Source organism: Pan paniscus, chromosome 21 (genome assembly GCF_029289425.2).
Source record: "Pan paniscus chromosome 21, NHGRI_mPanPan1-v2.0_pri, whole genome shotgun sequence".
NCBI classification, from domain to species: Eukaryota; Metazoa; Chordata; class Mammalia; order Primates; family Hominidae; genus Pan; species Pan paniscus.
The window spans coordinates 2,865,636-2,882,037 of NC_073270.2; the positions used below are offsets into that span (position 1 = coordinate 2,865,636).

General features: G+C 53.9%; 1 protein-coding gene across 7 annotated transcripts in view; it reads right to left on the reverse strand.

Annotated features, from left to right (window-relative positions):
• LOC100991082 (signal-regulatory protein gamma) overlaps positions 1–16,402 on the reverse strand; it is a 218,638-nt gene that overhangs the window by 194,556 nt on the left and 7,680 nt on the right. The window contains exon 2 of one of the 7 annotated variants that reach the window (XM_063600965.1): positions 1,343–1,522. The exons of the other annotated variants lie outside the window; for them this stretch is intronic. The gene's annotated coding sequence lies outside the window, so the exon portion shown is untranslated. The remainder of the gene's footprint in view (positions 1–1,342; positions 1,523–16,402) is intronic. 7 annotated transcript variants of the gene reach the window in all.

Genomic DNA, 16,402 nt, shown 5'->3' on the forward strand with positions numbered 1-16,402 from the left:
AAAACACCGAACAGGTGTGGCCCTTCTGTAAAGGCTGGAGGCCCCAAGATCATCCAAATGGCCTGTCCAGCTCCTTCCTACTGGCACCCCAGCAGTCCCCAAGACCAAGCATCCCCACCCCTGCAGCCCCCACAGCAGCAAAGCTGGGGAAAGATGGGGATCCATTGTGCAGGAATGGCCCTGCTGCTATGGAAACCAGCACTCAGAAAATGCTCAGAGATGATCCATTCTGGGGAGCGGCCTGGCCTTGGGGGAGGGGGAAAGGCCAAACTCTGCACCTTGGACTTTGCCCTCCCATTACCGGCCATGTGATGCTGGGCAAGTCACTTAACCTCTCTGAGCCCTCCTCTCCCTCAACGGGCCCCGAGCAGCAGCCCCCATTATCGGTGGGTGATAACCGCCGCTGATGACTGAACACTGTTCTGCGGCTTTCAAGCCTGAAGACACGCCAAATTGCCATTTGCTTTCATTACTGCGAGCTTGAAATATTCTAGTGTCAGCTTGCTGCATGACCCTGTGCCTCCGAGGGCCACCAAACTATTTCCATGATAGAATTCCCTCTCACAGAGGTGCAGAGTCCACTCTGACTCACTCTACAACACACACACACACACACCACACAAGCACACACACACCGCACACACAGACACTAGCTACTGAGCTAAGTTGCCCATACACTTGCCTCACCCCGGTTGCGCTGCGATTCCTCTTCTAGGAAGGGAAGAAGTGAGCACAATGTCTCCTGATTACTCCATCAGCAGCGCCCAGTGCTCTGCAGCTGCAGAACTTACCTCATGGTGCATTTTCCTTCCTCAATGTCTCCCAGGGCACCTCCCCTCCAAGATCCCTCCCACGGCTCCCCATGCCTCCAGGCCTAAGTCTAAGCTCAACAGGCTGACCTTCGAGGCCCCCAGAGCCAACTGCGCCCTTGCTCCACAACGTCACCCCTCTATTTGCGACAGCAGTCCCTGTGAAGGCAGGGATTCTGTCTGCCATTGTAGCTGCTGGAACCCCAGTGCCTGGGTCAGTGCCTGGTACATCCTGAGGCCAGGGGAGCAGAGGATAAGGGCATGCATGAGAGGGTGGCTACCACATGCCACCCACCCCAGGGACATCAAGTAAGACCCTTACCCTCCTTGTGCCTCAGCTTCTCACTCTTCACAACACACAGTAACACACCACACACATATACACTCTGAAACTCACACACACACAGCAACATAAACACACATCCCACACTCCCCCATACACAGACACGCACACCATGGTGTACGAAGAGCATCGGACCCCCTGGCCATCTGGCCGTCCCCTGAACAAGCTGTGCACTTTCCTCCCTCCTTACCTTTGCTCACGCAGTTTCTTCTTCCAAAAACCCACTTCCAACAAATTCTTCCAGAGCTCTCAGGGATCCTCTGCATGCGACTCCTCCTCAGTAATCAATGTAATTTCTCAGAGAACACGATGACTTGCCCAAGATCACACAAGAAGTGTGTGGCCGCAGAGCCTGTGTCAGAACCCAGGACTTGGGGTGGGGGGGAGGGGGTGGGGGGACACTGAGTCCAGCTGCTCTGAAGAGCATCCGAGCATTTATTCAGCCAGCCAGGCGTCTGTTTGTTTGTTTTCCCAACACACACTTATCACGCCCCAGGCAGGCTGCTCAGTGCTGGGGACCCAGCCATGAACAAGGCCAGCACACACAGCCCAGAGAAGCAGACAGATGCTAAACAAGTAATTACAAGTGTGATGGATGCCACAAAGGAAAAGCAGCAAGGGCCCTGGGAGGGGACAGTGGGGGATGCCAACATCTCCCATTTGTACAAGGTTTGCAGAAACCTTACCGCAGTGGTGGTCCTGCAGCACCTCCCATCAGAATTCCGTTTAAAGCCCCCAGGCATGCAGACCCAGCACTTCTGGGGAGGGCTGTTTCTTCCCAGGGAAGGACGCTGTGAGGTTTGAGGACCACAGCTTTAGAGGCCTGGGTGAGGGGGTCTGAAGGTGGTAAATGTTTTCTAAGTATCCACCAGGTCTCGGGCTGATTCACTCGTGCCAGGCCACTGAGGTAGGCAGCATTAGGCCCATTTTACAGAGAAGCAAACCAAGGCCTAGAAAACCCCAGTGATTAGTGAGTATAGAAGAGGGATTCGAACCCAGGCCTGTCAGACTCCAGATCTCAGGAAGGTCCTTAAAGATGGCCCAGCTCCTGGGTGCCCAGCACACAACCTTGCCAAATGGGCTTACAGTTAAAAGGGAAACCACTAGCACTCAGAGACCCCAGGTCACCGATGACAAGGTGCCACTTGTGCTTTACAACAGAGCATGTTAGTCACATGGTGCTAAGTGGCTCTGACATCACAGTGGGCATCCAGCCAGGCACCTCCACTGACCAGGTGCATGGCCTCAGGCAAGTTGCTTAACCTCTCTGGGCTCAGTTTCCTGCCTGTAAGACGGGACAATGGTGGTGGGGAGGAGTTTCTCTGCTTAGGCCTCCTTGCCTCCCCTCCCCCTCTCCCTCCCTCTGCTCCAGTCACACCCGCCTCCCAGCCTTTCTCAAACATGTCAGGCCCTGTCCCTGCTCAGCAGCTTTGCACATGCTGTTCCTTCTGCCTGAACACTCTTCCTCCACATAGCTACATGTCTCCACTCATATGTCACCTTTTCAGAGAGACCTTCCCCGACCCCTTGGCAGAAATCACCCCCACACCACCCCTGTGTATCCACCACCCTGTATCCACCCCCCTGTATCCAGCCCCCTGTATCCACCCCCCTGTATCCATCCCCCTGTATCCATCCCCCTGTATCCACCCCCCTGTATCCACCCCCGTGTCCATCCCCCGTGTCCATCCCCCGTGTCCATCCCCCGTGTCCATCCCCCTGTAACCACCCCCCTGTATCCACCCCACTGTATCCACCCCCTTGTATCCATCCCCCTGTGTCCATCCCCGTGTCCATCCCCCTGTATCCATCCCCGTGTCCATCCCCCTGTATCCATCCCCGTGTCCATCCCCCTGTATCCATCCCCCTGTAACCACCCCCCTGTATCCACCCCCCTGTGTCCATCCCCCTGTGTCCATCCCCCTGTATCCATTCCCCTGTATCCATCCCCCTGTGGCCATCCCCCTGTGGCCATCCCCCTGTGGCCATCCCCCTGTATCCATCCCCCTGTATCCATTCCCCTGTATCCATGCCCGTGTCCATCCCCCTGTGTCCATCCCCCTGTATCCATTCCCCTGTATCCACCCCCCTGTATCCACCCCCTTGTATCCATCCCCCTGTATCCATCCCCCTGTAACCACCCCCCTGTATCCATCCCCCTGTATCCACCCCCTTGTATCCATCCCCCTGTATCCATCCCCCTGTAACCACCCCCCTGTATCCATCCCCCTGTATCCACCCCCTTGTATCCATCCCCCTGTATCCATCCCCCTGTATCCATTCCCCTGTATCCATCCCCCTGTGTCCATCCCCCTGTATCCATCCCCCTGTAACCACCCCCCTGTATCCACCCCCCCGCGTCCACCCCCCTGTATCCACCCCCTTGTATCCATCCCCCTGTATCCATCCCCCTGTAACCACCCCCCTGTATCCACCCCCCCGTGTCCACCCCCCTGTATCCACCCCCTTGTATCCATCCCCCTGTATCCATCCCCCTGTATCCACCCCCTTGTATCCACCCCCCTGTATCCATCCCCGTGTCCATCCCCCTGTGTCCACCCCCCTGTATCCACCCCCGTGTCCATCCCCCTGTATCCATCCCCGTGTCCATCCCCCTGTATCCATCCCCGTGTCCATCCCCCTGTATCCATCCCACTGTAACCACCCCCCTGTATCCACCCCCCTGTATCCACCCCCCTGTATCCATCCCCCTGTATCCATCCCCGTTTCCACCCCTCTGTGTCCACCCCCGTGTCCATCCCCGTGTCCATCCCCCGTGTCCATCCCCTTGTATCCATCCCCCTGTATCCATCCCCCTGTATCCACCCCCTTGTGTCCACCCCCCTGTATCCATCCCCGTGTCCATCCCCGTGTCCACCCCCCTGTATCCACCCCCGTGTCCATCCCCCTGTATCCATCCCCGTGTCCACCCCCGTGTCCATCCCCCGTGTCCATCCCCCGTGTCCATCCCCCGTGTCCATCCCCTTGTATCCGTCCCCCTGTATCCATCCCCCTGTATCCACCCCCTTGTATCCACCCCCCTGTATCCATCCCCGTGTCCACCCCCGTGTCCACCCCCCTGTATCCACCCCCGTGTCCATCCCCGTGTCCATCCCCCGTGTCCATCCCCCGTGTCCATCCCCGTGTCCATCCCCCGTGTCCATCCCCCTGTGTCCACCCCCTTGTATCCATCCCCCTGTATCCATCCCCCTGTATCCACCCCCTTGTATCCACCCCCTGTATCCATCCCCGTGTCCATCCCCCTGTGTCCACCCCCCTGTATCCACCCCCGTGTCCATCCCCCTGTATCCATCCCTGTGTCCACCCCCGTGTCCACCCCCCTGTATCCACCCCCGTGTCCATCCCCCTGTATCCATCCCTGTGTCCACCCCCGTGTCCACCCCCCTGTATCCATCCCCGTGTCCATCCCCCGTGTCCATCCCCGTGTCCACCCCCTGTATCCATCCCCGTGTCCATCCCCCTGTGTCCACCCCCCTGTATCCACCCCCGTGTCCATCCCCCTGTATCCATCCCCGTGTCCACCCCCCTGTATCCACCCCCCTGTGTCCATCCCCCTGTATCCATCCCCGTGTCCATCCCCCTGTATCCATCCCCCTGTAACCACCCCCCTGTATCCACCCCCCTGTATCCATCCCCCTGTATCCATCCCCCTGTAACCACCCCCCTGTATCCACCCCCTTGTATCCATCCCCCTGTATCCATCCCCACTTTATTTTTCTCCCCCGCACTGTCACAGCTTTGACCCCCACCTCCCCACGTGAGAAAGTAAGTTGCAGGAGGGTAGAGGCTTTGTTTTGTTCAGTTGTTTCCCCAGCCAAGGCTCTTGACTAGGGCCAACCAGAGTTAACAAGCATGCAAGGGCTCAATCTAGCCAGGGCTTCTGCATTACCATGGCCTGTGAGGCCCCTGGCAGCCCATTGGAGAGGTCTCTAAGGCATCTGGGAGGCTGGTTCTAAGTATCCCGCCCCTAGCCTGGTACACAGCGGGCATCATCAGAACATGTCTGAGGCTGTGCTGACCTGCTGTCTGAGAGCGGACACTGCCCGGGCTTCCTGGACCACAGCAAAGACGCTGAAGAGCGGGGCAATGAATTCCCCTGGGCCCCCTCCCCAAATGGCCCTGAAACTAGCAGGCAGTGGGAAACCAGCCCCAGGCTTGGCAGGGGCCTGGCAGAGGCTCAGTGCCGAGGGCCAAGGGCCTGCCAACCTCACTCCCCCAAACAGCGACCAATTGTCCCAGCGGCGCCCAAGTTCCCTGAAGACCTCCCAGCAGTCACTCTCTCACAGAGACACCCGCTCTCAAAGGGGCCAGCAGTCTGGCTGCTTCCGGCCACGACCACAACCAAGGAGGCTGGACCAGCATGGTGGCCCCAGCTTCACAGGAGGCCCCGGGACTTCCGAGCCCTGCTGGGAACTTGCAGCCGGGTGCTTGGTGAGGAGCGGGTGAGGACAGATCCCGGGGGTGGGCCAGTCCTCTTGGCATTTGTATGCAGGTGCAGACCCATGAACATGAGCTGGAATCTATCAACAGAAAATAAAACACTCAGGGACAGAAGCCTCAGAAGACAAACTGCTGCAGGGCGAAGGCGGCAGCCACTCCTGCTTGCTGGGTGTGCAACATGTCTCAGGCCCACTCTGGATAGGCATTCATCCAACCCTCAGACAGGGAGATGGGAACTGTGGAACCTCTGTGTCTCAGAAAAGGAAATGAGGGAAGCCATTTGCCCAGCAGAGGGAAGCCGGGATTTGAACCCAGGTCTCCTGGCAAGGCCTTGACCACTATGCTACATCCTAAACCTCCCTTGATGGCGATGAGGAGGGGCTGGTCACCAGGAGTCACGTTCCCATGACAAAGTCTCATTGGTGCCCCCAGAGCAGTGGGTCTGAGCCCTGCTGCAAACCACCGGTGTCAGAATGGGATGCAGGCAGCTTCCTAAAAAGCCCATTCAGACCTGCTGTGGCTACATTTTTCACATGATGCTACTGGATTCTGAAGCGCACACTGGAGTTTAAGAACCACTGGCTTAGAGGCAATTCTGACCTAGACAGAACTAGCGCTTTATTTGTCAGGACAATAGACCTCGAGAAGAGCTGCCTATGTGGGATCTGGAGGTGACAATAAAAACGGCTGTTGATTGGTCACTGAGTATGTGCTCGGTCCTCTTTTAAGTGCTTCATTCTCACTTCATCCTTAGCACAACTCTACAGAAGAAGTAACAGTATTATCTTCCCCATTTTAGAGATGAGAAAACTGAGGCACAGGGAGCTTAAGTCTGTCCTGCCATCCTGTGAGATTCATGTAGTTGTTTGGAGAAGGTCCACCTTCCATCTGGGTGATCCCAGCACCTGCTAGGTGCCCTGTACACGCCTGCGTACATGCCCTGTACATGCCTGCAGCACTGAATATGAACTAGGCCAGGTGTGTTTTGGTGGTGGGGGGGGTCCCAGGACAGAGCTTCCCAAGGGGAAAGCTTTGGGAACTCTCCTGACCCAACTGCACCCCCCCACACACATCCACCTTCCTGGGCATACAGTCCTACTTACCCTGGTGTGGCTGAGCAAGGTGCTACCCCCTTTGTCTTCTTTGTCTATAAGTAGAACTCCTACTAAGGAGCTATTAGAGAAATCGGGTCTAAATGGAGCCACTCAGACAAAGCCCTTAGGAAGTGGATAGGAGAGGGGTCAAGTTTTGGGATGTGGGTGTGAAACCCACCTGGATCCACCACCTGAGCGCTACACAGACTTGCCTGAGCCTTTCATCCTCACATCTGCCTAGTGAGGATCAGAATTGTATGTAATCACGTGAAGGTGAAATATGCAAACTACCTGTGCACAGTGGGCCTCACTGTACGGTCGCCGGTGAAAAGTACTAAGATTGGTGCCACAACCCCATCAGCACAACACCCCTGACCCCTCCTTCCAGGGCTCGAGCTAGGGGGTTGTAAGTGCCTGGCTGGTGCTCAGGCCTCTCCAGCTGGAGCCTGGAGCGGAAGGCCTGTTTGCTGGGTTACAGGAAGATCTGAGCTGTAGAGCTGGTGCTGGCGAGGAAAGGTATTTGCATCAGATAATAGGTAAAGTGTCTTGTTATTCCATTAACTTGTGTAGCAACGACTGCGGCAGAGGGAGGGAGCGTTGGAAAGCCGTAGGGTGGGCAGGGGATGAGCTCACTGACCCACAGCTAAGCCAGGGACTTCCAGGGGGCCCAGCAGCCTCAACAGGAGCTACAGGGGTAGCCTTTGGGCAGAGGGGTATGGGTGAGGCTGCCCCTCATTCCAGAACCCTAACCTTAAGGTAGGGCCCCAGCTGGGGGCAAAATCGAGAAGCACATCCCAGGCACCACCAGCACAAGTGCCTCCCCCTCCCCCACTCCTAATTGACCTCTGAGTCCCTGGGGCTCAGGGGCTCTGACCATGACCACAGCATGCAGCCTCCTGAACGAAAGCATAGATGCTGGAGCCCCCTGGATGGGGGTTTGAATCCCGACTCCACCCTTGACAAGTTTGGTAAGTTGCACAGGCACCTAGCATTGCTGGGCTTTCTACTAAATGGGATACTACTATTATACTCATCCCTCGAGGCCGTGTCATCCCTCCTCTGACAAATCCCATGGAGTCCCTGCCACGTGCTGGTGCCTTCTAGGCACTGGGAACCAGCAGGGAACAACAGGGACCAAGTCTTGTTCTGACGAAGTTTGCATTCCAGGTGGGGGAGGGTGCACATAAATAAATAAGAGAAATATGAGAAAGTGATAAGTGCTATAAAACTTGGAAATGGGATAACAAGGGGCCAGATGTAAGAAGGAGCGGTCTTTTAGAGAATGAAGGAAGGATACTCTGGGGGGAGGCATTTGAACTAAGGCACAGGTGACATCAACAGCCTTGAAGGGCCCCAGGTTGGCCTCAAGGGACACGTTTGAGGAGAGGAAGGAGGCCAGTGTGGCTAAAGCAGAGTGGGCAGCAAAGATGGACAACCTCAGGATGGAGAAGAGTGGGGACTGGCCACGTAGAGCAGCGTGGCTGCAGGATTCATTTTGACTGGAAGCACCATGGCAGTCCCTGGAGGTTCAGAGCAGGGGAGGGACGTGATCTGATTTTGATGGTTCAAAGGCCGCCTGGCTGCTGGTAGGGGATGGATTGCAGGGGCCAGGGTGGTGCAGGGGAGCTGAAAAGAGGCTGGTACAGCCACGGGCATGACAGCAGCTGTGGTCCATGAGGGTAGTGCGGGGGAACGTGGGACGAGACAGTGGACCAGGGCTGGGCTGGGTTTTAAAGATACTGTCACAGGATCTGAGGATGATGAGCAGGAGAGGGAAAGGGAAGGGACAAGGATGGCACAGGTGATTGAGACCATGTATGTTAGCAGAGGGTTTATTGAGCATGGCCCCTTGCATGCAGTAAGTGCTGGTAAACACTGCCCATTGGGAAAGCATAGTGTTCTACACTAAGCACCACCTTCTACAGGAACCAGCCCTGTCGATCAACAGAGCGGCATTTCTGGTCTCAGATTCCTGGATTGCACCAAATGACCTCTGAGGGGATAACAGAGGACTCCATGCAGGAAGGGTTCAGGCAGTCACGTTGCCCAATATGTGCGGTGACAGTATAAACACCACAGTGACTTGTCCCACGTCACTGGGCTTGTTAGGGGCAGAGTGGGATCTCTTGACCCTGTAAAATGTCCTCTGGGATCTAAAGTCTGAGATTCCCAGGTGTGAATCCTTCTCTGGACCTCGGGCTTCGGTAGCAGAGTCCAGCCTCAGAGCCTTTGTGCTTGCTGTTCCCCTTCCTGGAGCCTCCCATGACCTTTGGATGTCACTTGGCCTCTCTGCGCCCTCTCACCCCAGCAGTTCTGCAGAGGTCAGCCTTTAGAACTGACCCACGCCTCCCTGGGCCTGCAGGGTTTCACAGAGCTCGGCAGCAGCTTGGGTTACCCCTAGGGTCAGGTCATCACCATTGCCTCATCTCCTTCCACAGCCAACTTGGAAGGATTCCCCAGCCTTGTGCCAGGAGAGGCTGGCACGGCTGCCAGAGCCCCACTCCGTGGCGCCATAGGCCCTCGCAGGGACTGCCCTGGCTCCTGGTGACCAAACCACACAGGATAGAACCACCTTTCCTGCTGGGACACAGCCCAGGCGGAATCCCCCTTTCTCTCTCCTGGACCAATCAGATGTGAGTCCTCCTGGACCAATCAGATGTGAGTCAGGGACCCTCTCATTAACAATTTTCCTCCCTTCCTCCTCCCCTGTTATGAGGCCAGGAGCGGGCGTCGACCTACATGGAAGGGGAGGAGAGGTGGAACCAGTTGGAGGGAGCAAATGCCCAACCTGCCTCTTGCCTGGTAAGGTCACCCAGAAGCCTTGAGCCAGCAGCCGTTCCTTCCTCCATCTCCAACGGTCTGGCCTTATGCTAGCCCCCAACTCAGGACACAGACTTTACACTTAACCCCAAAGCAGTCCCTGCCTCACTTGGGGCCAAGTTCAGACAAGAGGCAATCAGGGACTTAAGTGGCTGCCAGAGAAGGCCAGCCGCCTGGTTATTAAATATTAAGTGGCAAGAGCCTGAGAATGTATAATTGCAAATGAGACTCTGAGGCAGATGTTGCCAACAGCTTGGACCGGCGCATGCAGTTGGGACCAACAGGGGATTTCAAGTCACCAAGCCAGGCTGCTGGCAAGGGCCCCACATTTGCTGGGCACCTGCTGGGTACCAGGCCCTGAACTGGATGCTACGTGTAAAAAGATTAATCAGACACGACTCCAGCTTCAAGAGGTTCCCTGTCTGGTGAAGAAGTAAGCAAGGGCTCACAACCACAGGTAATCTCGGGCGTGGTGCGGGCCCCAGGGAAATAGCTAGAAGGGATTGGAGAATTGAGGCTTTAGAGTAGAAATGAGCTGACTTTGAACCGTACATTCAGTCAGTCATTTAACAAACATTGGTTCAATACCTACTGTGTGCCAAATGTTGTAGATTCAGGGAAATAAAGTATTAAATAAACCAAACTCTCTCATGGTGCTTACAATTGAGTGAGAGCTTGTATTCCAAGGATGAACAAGGTTTGCACCAAGAAGAAGAGATAAAGAAGAGAGCGAGCCTGTGCAAACATTCAGAGGCATGAAGTCAAGTAGCTTCAAGGTGAATAGGGAGTTCACTGCGGCTGGACATGTGTGAAAGGGAGGGAGTGAGGCAGGGAGCGAGGGAGGGAGGGAGGGATGGGATGGCTAGTAGCCAGAGCCTGAAAAGCTGCCACATTAAAGAGTATAGGTGAGTCCTGGAGGGTTTCAAAGTACAGTGCAATGCCCTCCCTCAGGAATAGTCCATGGCTCCCAGGATTCCTGAGGTAGGACATAGTCTGCTCTCTTTTTTTTTTTTTTTTTTTTTGAGATGAAGTCTCACTCTTGTCCCCCAGGCTGGAGTGCAATAGCGTGATCTTGGCTCACTGCAACCTCTGCCTCCCAGGTTCAAGCGATTCTCCTGCCTCAGCCTCCTGATTAGCTGGGATTATAGGATTACAGGCACCTGCCACCAAGCCCAGCTAATTTTTGTATTTTTAGTAGAGACAGGGTTTCACCATGTTGGCCAGGCTGGTCTTGAACTCCTGACCTCAGGTGATCCACCCACTTGGGCCTCCCAAAGTGCTGGGATTACAGGTGTGAGCCACCGTGCCCGACCGGACATAGTCTACTCTTTTAAGCAGTAAGAGGAAGCAATAAGAGGAAGAAGACACCCCACTGAATATCCTGGGGCATGAGTGTGGTTGCCTGGTTGGCTACCCACCCCCACCCCAGGCTAGGTTACTGAGACTCCACCGAGGGAGGATCTCAGAGAAACAGAGCCCTGCTCCTTTACTCTCCCCACACCTGCAGCCTGTGCCAGCTCCTGAACTGCTAAGAACATATCCTAGGAACATAGGTGCCTTTATCTTCACCAGGAACTCAGTCCCTGTGGAAGGTGGCGGTGGGGAGAGTAATATGAGACCCCAGACCCTTCAGGCAACAAGTCCTTGTCCAGCAAGAGAGCCAGGGAAGATTCCAGTGCAACACTTCCAAGAATGTCCTCACTGGCTGGACCTCTGTCTCCACTGCCCTGCCCGGAGCCAGGGTGGGGTGGACTGGATGAATTTTCAAGGTCATTTTCTGGCCATGATTCTATACAAAGAGAAGGGGGACAAGAAGAACTGCATGTGCATGTGAAGATGCTAAAATCCCAGGAGGATTAGGGTCCTTGAAGAGGTTCCACGCGTCTAGAGTTGCATTCGGCTGAGATTCTAGAATTCTATAGTTCGACAATTCCAAGATTTTAGAATCCTGTGATTCTAAGACTCTTACTTGATTAGGGGAAGGAAGACGTCGTAGTCATCACATCCTCTTAATAAAATTCACGCCTCTGGAAAGAACCCCACACCCATAACTCCAAAGCCAAGCAGGCTTGTTTTCCCCCTTTCTGCCTTTAAATTGTCTTTTCACTCTTTGGTGTCTGCTCATCTGCACACCCCCCTCCACAGTCCCTCCTCCAAGCCGGGCAGCCACACATTTGCCATCTGCATATAACCCAGTGATTAGCACAGCAGAACAGAGAGGAGGGTGTGGAACCCATGCTGCCTGCCAGTCGGACGGCCTTAAGTCGACCAGGCTGCAGCGAATCACCCCAGCTCCCTGAAAGGGCTGAGCAGGGAAGGGAAACGCACTCCTGCAGATTCAGACACACACACAGAGACACACAAAGAAACAGAGAGAGATGTGCACGCACACACAGACACTGCAAACAGCACACGCCCGCGTATGCAGCACTCACACACATGCAAACAAACCAGAGACAGACACACAACCCCACAGTGACATACACCTGGACACACAGGCATGCAGAAAAACAGAGAAAGACATGCACAGCACACATGGATATTTGCGGTGCAACATAGACATACACACACACTCATATATAGCCACACAGCAAAACACACAATGCATGCATACACACTCAAATGTACAAACACATGCAAATAAACCCAAACAAATAGATACAGATCCAGAGTTACACAGATCAACACACTCCCAGGGGGACAACAGCGCTGAGTTGTTAACATACCTCCAAATGAGAGTTGTCAGAATCCCCCTTCTCATCCCCATCTCCCACTCCCTCTCATTCATGGGACATTATTTAGGCCCACTCTGCACACGACCTGGCACTGGGCCCCTGGGAGATCCCAGGGCTCTGACACAGTGGAGTAAGGGGAGGAGCAGTTCAGTCAGTCCCTGGGAACTCAGAGGCAGCTAGAATACAGATAGGCACTGGGTTCAGGAAACCATTCCCAGAGCTGTACAAAATGGATCACCTGGAAAGGTAGTGAGCTCCCCACCCCTGGAGGCAATCTAGTGCAACCAAGGGTTTTGGGCATCAGATGGGAGAGTGGGTGCCACGGGAATTGAAGGCCTTTAAAATCTATTCCAGCCCTGCGAGTCTATTTCTATCAATTCCACTGGGCTTCAAAACAGTGGTCTTCAAAATGTTTTGTATCATCTTCCCTATTAGTAAAAACATTTAAAACATGTATTCCTCAATGTATGTACATTTGATACTTTTTACAAATTTTTGTATATTTCTTTGTTATGTACTTCATAGAACACATACACAAAATAGAAAAATTTGAAAAAATGAGATAAAGGTACATAGATCACTACTTTAAAGGACAGGTGAAACTGAAGGGAAAGTGATATAACATTTATGAAGTCCCTCCTGTGTGCCAGACTTTTGATATATATTATGCCTTTGAATCTTCAAATAGCTCTGCAAAGAAGCTGTCATGAGTTTTCCATTTTGCAGATGAGAAACTAAATGGCAAGACAAATAAAATCATTTCCCCACAGTCTTGCCACCTGTAGCTGCCACGGCTGGAATCTGGACCCAAGTAAGCTGGCTCCGGAGCCCACTGCCCACCCTGACCACTCCTATGTCATACAGGAAGCATGGAGCTGGGGAAAGACCCATTTGGTTTTTGGGGGCAACAGGCTGCGTGGAGGGGCTGCACGATTTGTCAAGAGCCCTGAATGACGGCCTTGAGGCCAAGCAGCAGGTATGATTCTCAAACCACAGGCACAGTTGGGCCAGACGTGGCCATTTCTTTCCTTTAAATCTTCACTGCTCAGAGTGCAGTCCAGGGACCAGCAGCTTCAACCTCACCTGGAAGTTTATCAGAAATGCAGAATCTTGGCCCCGCTACAAACCTACTAAGTCAGAATCTGCATTTAGCAAGAATAAAGTTTGAGAAGCCCCAAATTACTTAAATTCATCTGGTCTGTGAATGTATCCCATGGGGGTGACGTGAAGCAAGCCCAACTTTGGTCATTCTTGGGGCTCTCTCCTCTCCAGAGCCTGCTCAGATCCAGGGTCTTAGAGAGTCTCTGGACATTTGAGGTGGCTTCCAGGAATCTGTCCACATGGCTTGCCTGCAGCTCCTCGGCTCCTAATCCTACAGTGACTCCCATCTGGTTCTGAGTAAAAGCTGAAGGCCTCACCTTGGCCTGCACGGCCCAACAGACTGGGCCCTGCTTCCTCTCTAATCTCATCTCCCGCCTCACTCCTGGCTAGTTTCCCGTTGCCTGGCTGCCCAGCTGCCCTTGAACTTGTCATCCCAGGGTCTTCCCGGGGTCTTTGCACTGGCCATTCCTTTCACCTGGTGTTCCTATGGCTCTCCTTCATACTTTCCTTAGGAAACTCCACTCCCTGAGTGAGACCTCCACTGCATAGAATAGCATCCCCTCCCCGCTAATTCATACATTTATCTTTCCATCTCCCCCACTAGAATGTGAATACCTTGAGTGCAGGAACTGTGACTATCTCATTTCCAGCATCCAGCTGAGCCCCTGGCCATAGTAGATGCTCAATAAATATCTGTTGGCTGATGGAGGCCGTGCCCATTGTCCCACCCTAAGGGACCCCCATCTCAGTCACCCTGTGGGGTCTTCCGTGAGGGCAGAGGTCTTGAGACACAGTTATGGCTACCTGGAGCCACCATGAGGCCTGCCCTGGAGGCCTTGTCCCCTCCCCAATCCTGCTGGCGTGGGGGCAGCACCCCCTGTCAGCCTGACCCCCTCCAGCTTCTCCAGTGTGCTTGCCCCCAATCTCTCCCAGTCTTTCCTGGGAATCTCTTTGGTTTTAGACTTTACTAAAGACTAAGGGGACTTCATTTTTCTGCCTAAATCCCTGCAGCGCCTGTTTACTAAGCCCAACTATTTGCTTAAAGCTGAAGAGAAGAAACATAAAGAGGAAAAACAGACTTAACATTTTCTAACTTGGCCTGTCATGCCTACAGGCCGTGAGAGCTCAGGCCACCCATTTCCCTTTCTGCGCCTCAGTCTCCTCATCTATTCCCAGAGATTCATGGGGATAGTTACCACCTTTTTTGCTGAAGAGGGAATGAGACACAGTGAGAAAGAAAACTATAATGGTGGAATTTCAAGTATGAACCAGCCCAGGGTTGTAGGCATTGGAGCAGCAGGGTGTGAGTTGGGAGTAAGGAGGGGGACTAAGGGATTTGCTATCAAAAGATCTGGGTTTATGGCCTTTCTGTGCCACTAAGTCAATATGTTGGTCAGGTAGAGCCTCTGTTTACTCATCTGTACAATAGGTATGGCACAGCTATGAGGCTCCCATCAGGTACAGTCCAAAGGGCTCTGGGAGACTTCCCAATCCACTTCCCTCCTTGCTCCAGCAGCAGTGGCAGCATGAAGGCTGGTGTGGCCAACTGCTACCCAGAGGGCATGGTCCCAATCAGAAGCTGCAGCAGCAAAGAAAGTGGTATGTGTTGTTTAGGCTTTCCCTGAGAGCCAAACCAGTTCCTGCCCAGGGACGGACACTTCCTCTCTCGGGTACAGGAATGAGGCCAACTAGAGTCTTGGCTTCCCTGCCCAGGAAAGCAGCCGGGGGAGTTCAACGAGGACACCTGTTCCTTCAGGAAACCCAGGCCAAGCCAGGCCCTCGGGTGGCGGAGCCTGAGCCCCTGGATCCAGCCGCCAGTGCCCTCATGGACAGAGCTGCATCCTGCTTCCTGTTTCCTGCTTCCTGCTCCTTCTTTCACTCTATCAGTAGTTTCTGCCTGAGGCCCTACTCTGTGTGGGCTCAGCTCCAGATGCTAGCGAACAAAGGCAAAGAGCTCACATGGAGCTCAAAGATCAGTAGGAGAGCCACGCAACCAATCCAATGTATAACATTGATATGCTGTCAAGAAATGGAAATGCTATCAAAAAATAAAGTGGAGTAGGGAATAGGAAGTGATGGGACAGTTTTAGCTGAGTGGTCAGGACATGCTTCTCTGCAGAGGTGATATTTGAGCATAGACCCTAAGGAAGAGTCAGGGGCAAACTAGGCAGCTAGCTGGGGAAGAGGGTTCTTGGCACAGGGAACAGCCCGTGCAAAGGCCCTGGGGTAGGCACCTGCTGGGCATGTTCAAGGAATACTGAGATGGTGAATTCACTGGAGTGGAGTGAGCAAGGGGGAGAGTGCGGGGAGACCGGGTCAGTGAAGCAGGGGATCACAGGGGGCCTTTTGAGCTGCATTGAGAACTTCAGGTTTTACTCCAAGAGAAGGAGTGGAAGGCCATTGGGAGGCTTTTATTGAAGAAGCAACAAGGTGGGGAGTCCAGGAAGTACGGAGCCAGTGAGGAAGTGACTGCACTAATCCAGGTGAGAAATGAAGGTACTGGGACCGGAGTGTGATGCAGGTGGGAAGGTGTGGTTGGATTCTGGGTTTATTTTGAAGGTAGAGCCAAGAGGATTGGCTGGCAGGGAAGGAAGAGAAAGAGATAAGTCAAGGAGGGCACCAAGGTATTTTGCCTGAGGAACTGCACGAACAGACTGAGATGGAGCAGGCAACAAACATCATTCTCAGCTGCCATGCGTTGGTGCATATTTTCTCTGTCTCTGTCTCTCTCTCTCGTCTCTGTCTCTCGCTCTCCTCTTTATGCATTAATCCTGCCCTCACCTATTTTCAGATGAGAAAACTGAGGCTGAGACCCACTCGAGATCACACACATAGTGAGGGGCAGCGCCAGGAATTGCATGCATATCTCTTAGCCACTGAGCTACACTGTCCCATCAGAACTGGAGTTAGGGTCATCTGTTCATTCCTTTTTTCATCCACCAGATCCTTGTGTGTCTAAGACATTTTAGCAGGCCCGGTGCTGGGCACCTGAGAAGGACGTGGAAATCAACAGGACCTGGAAATCATCAAGCCAACACC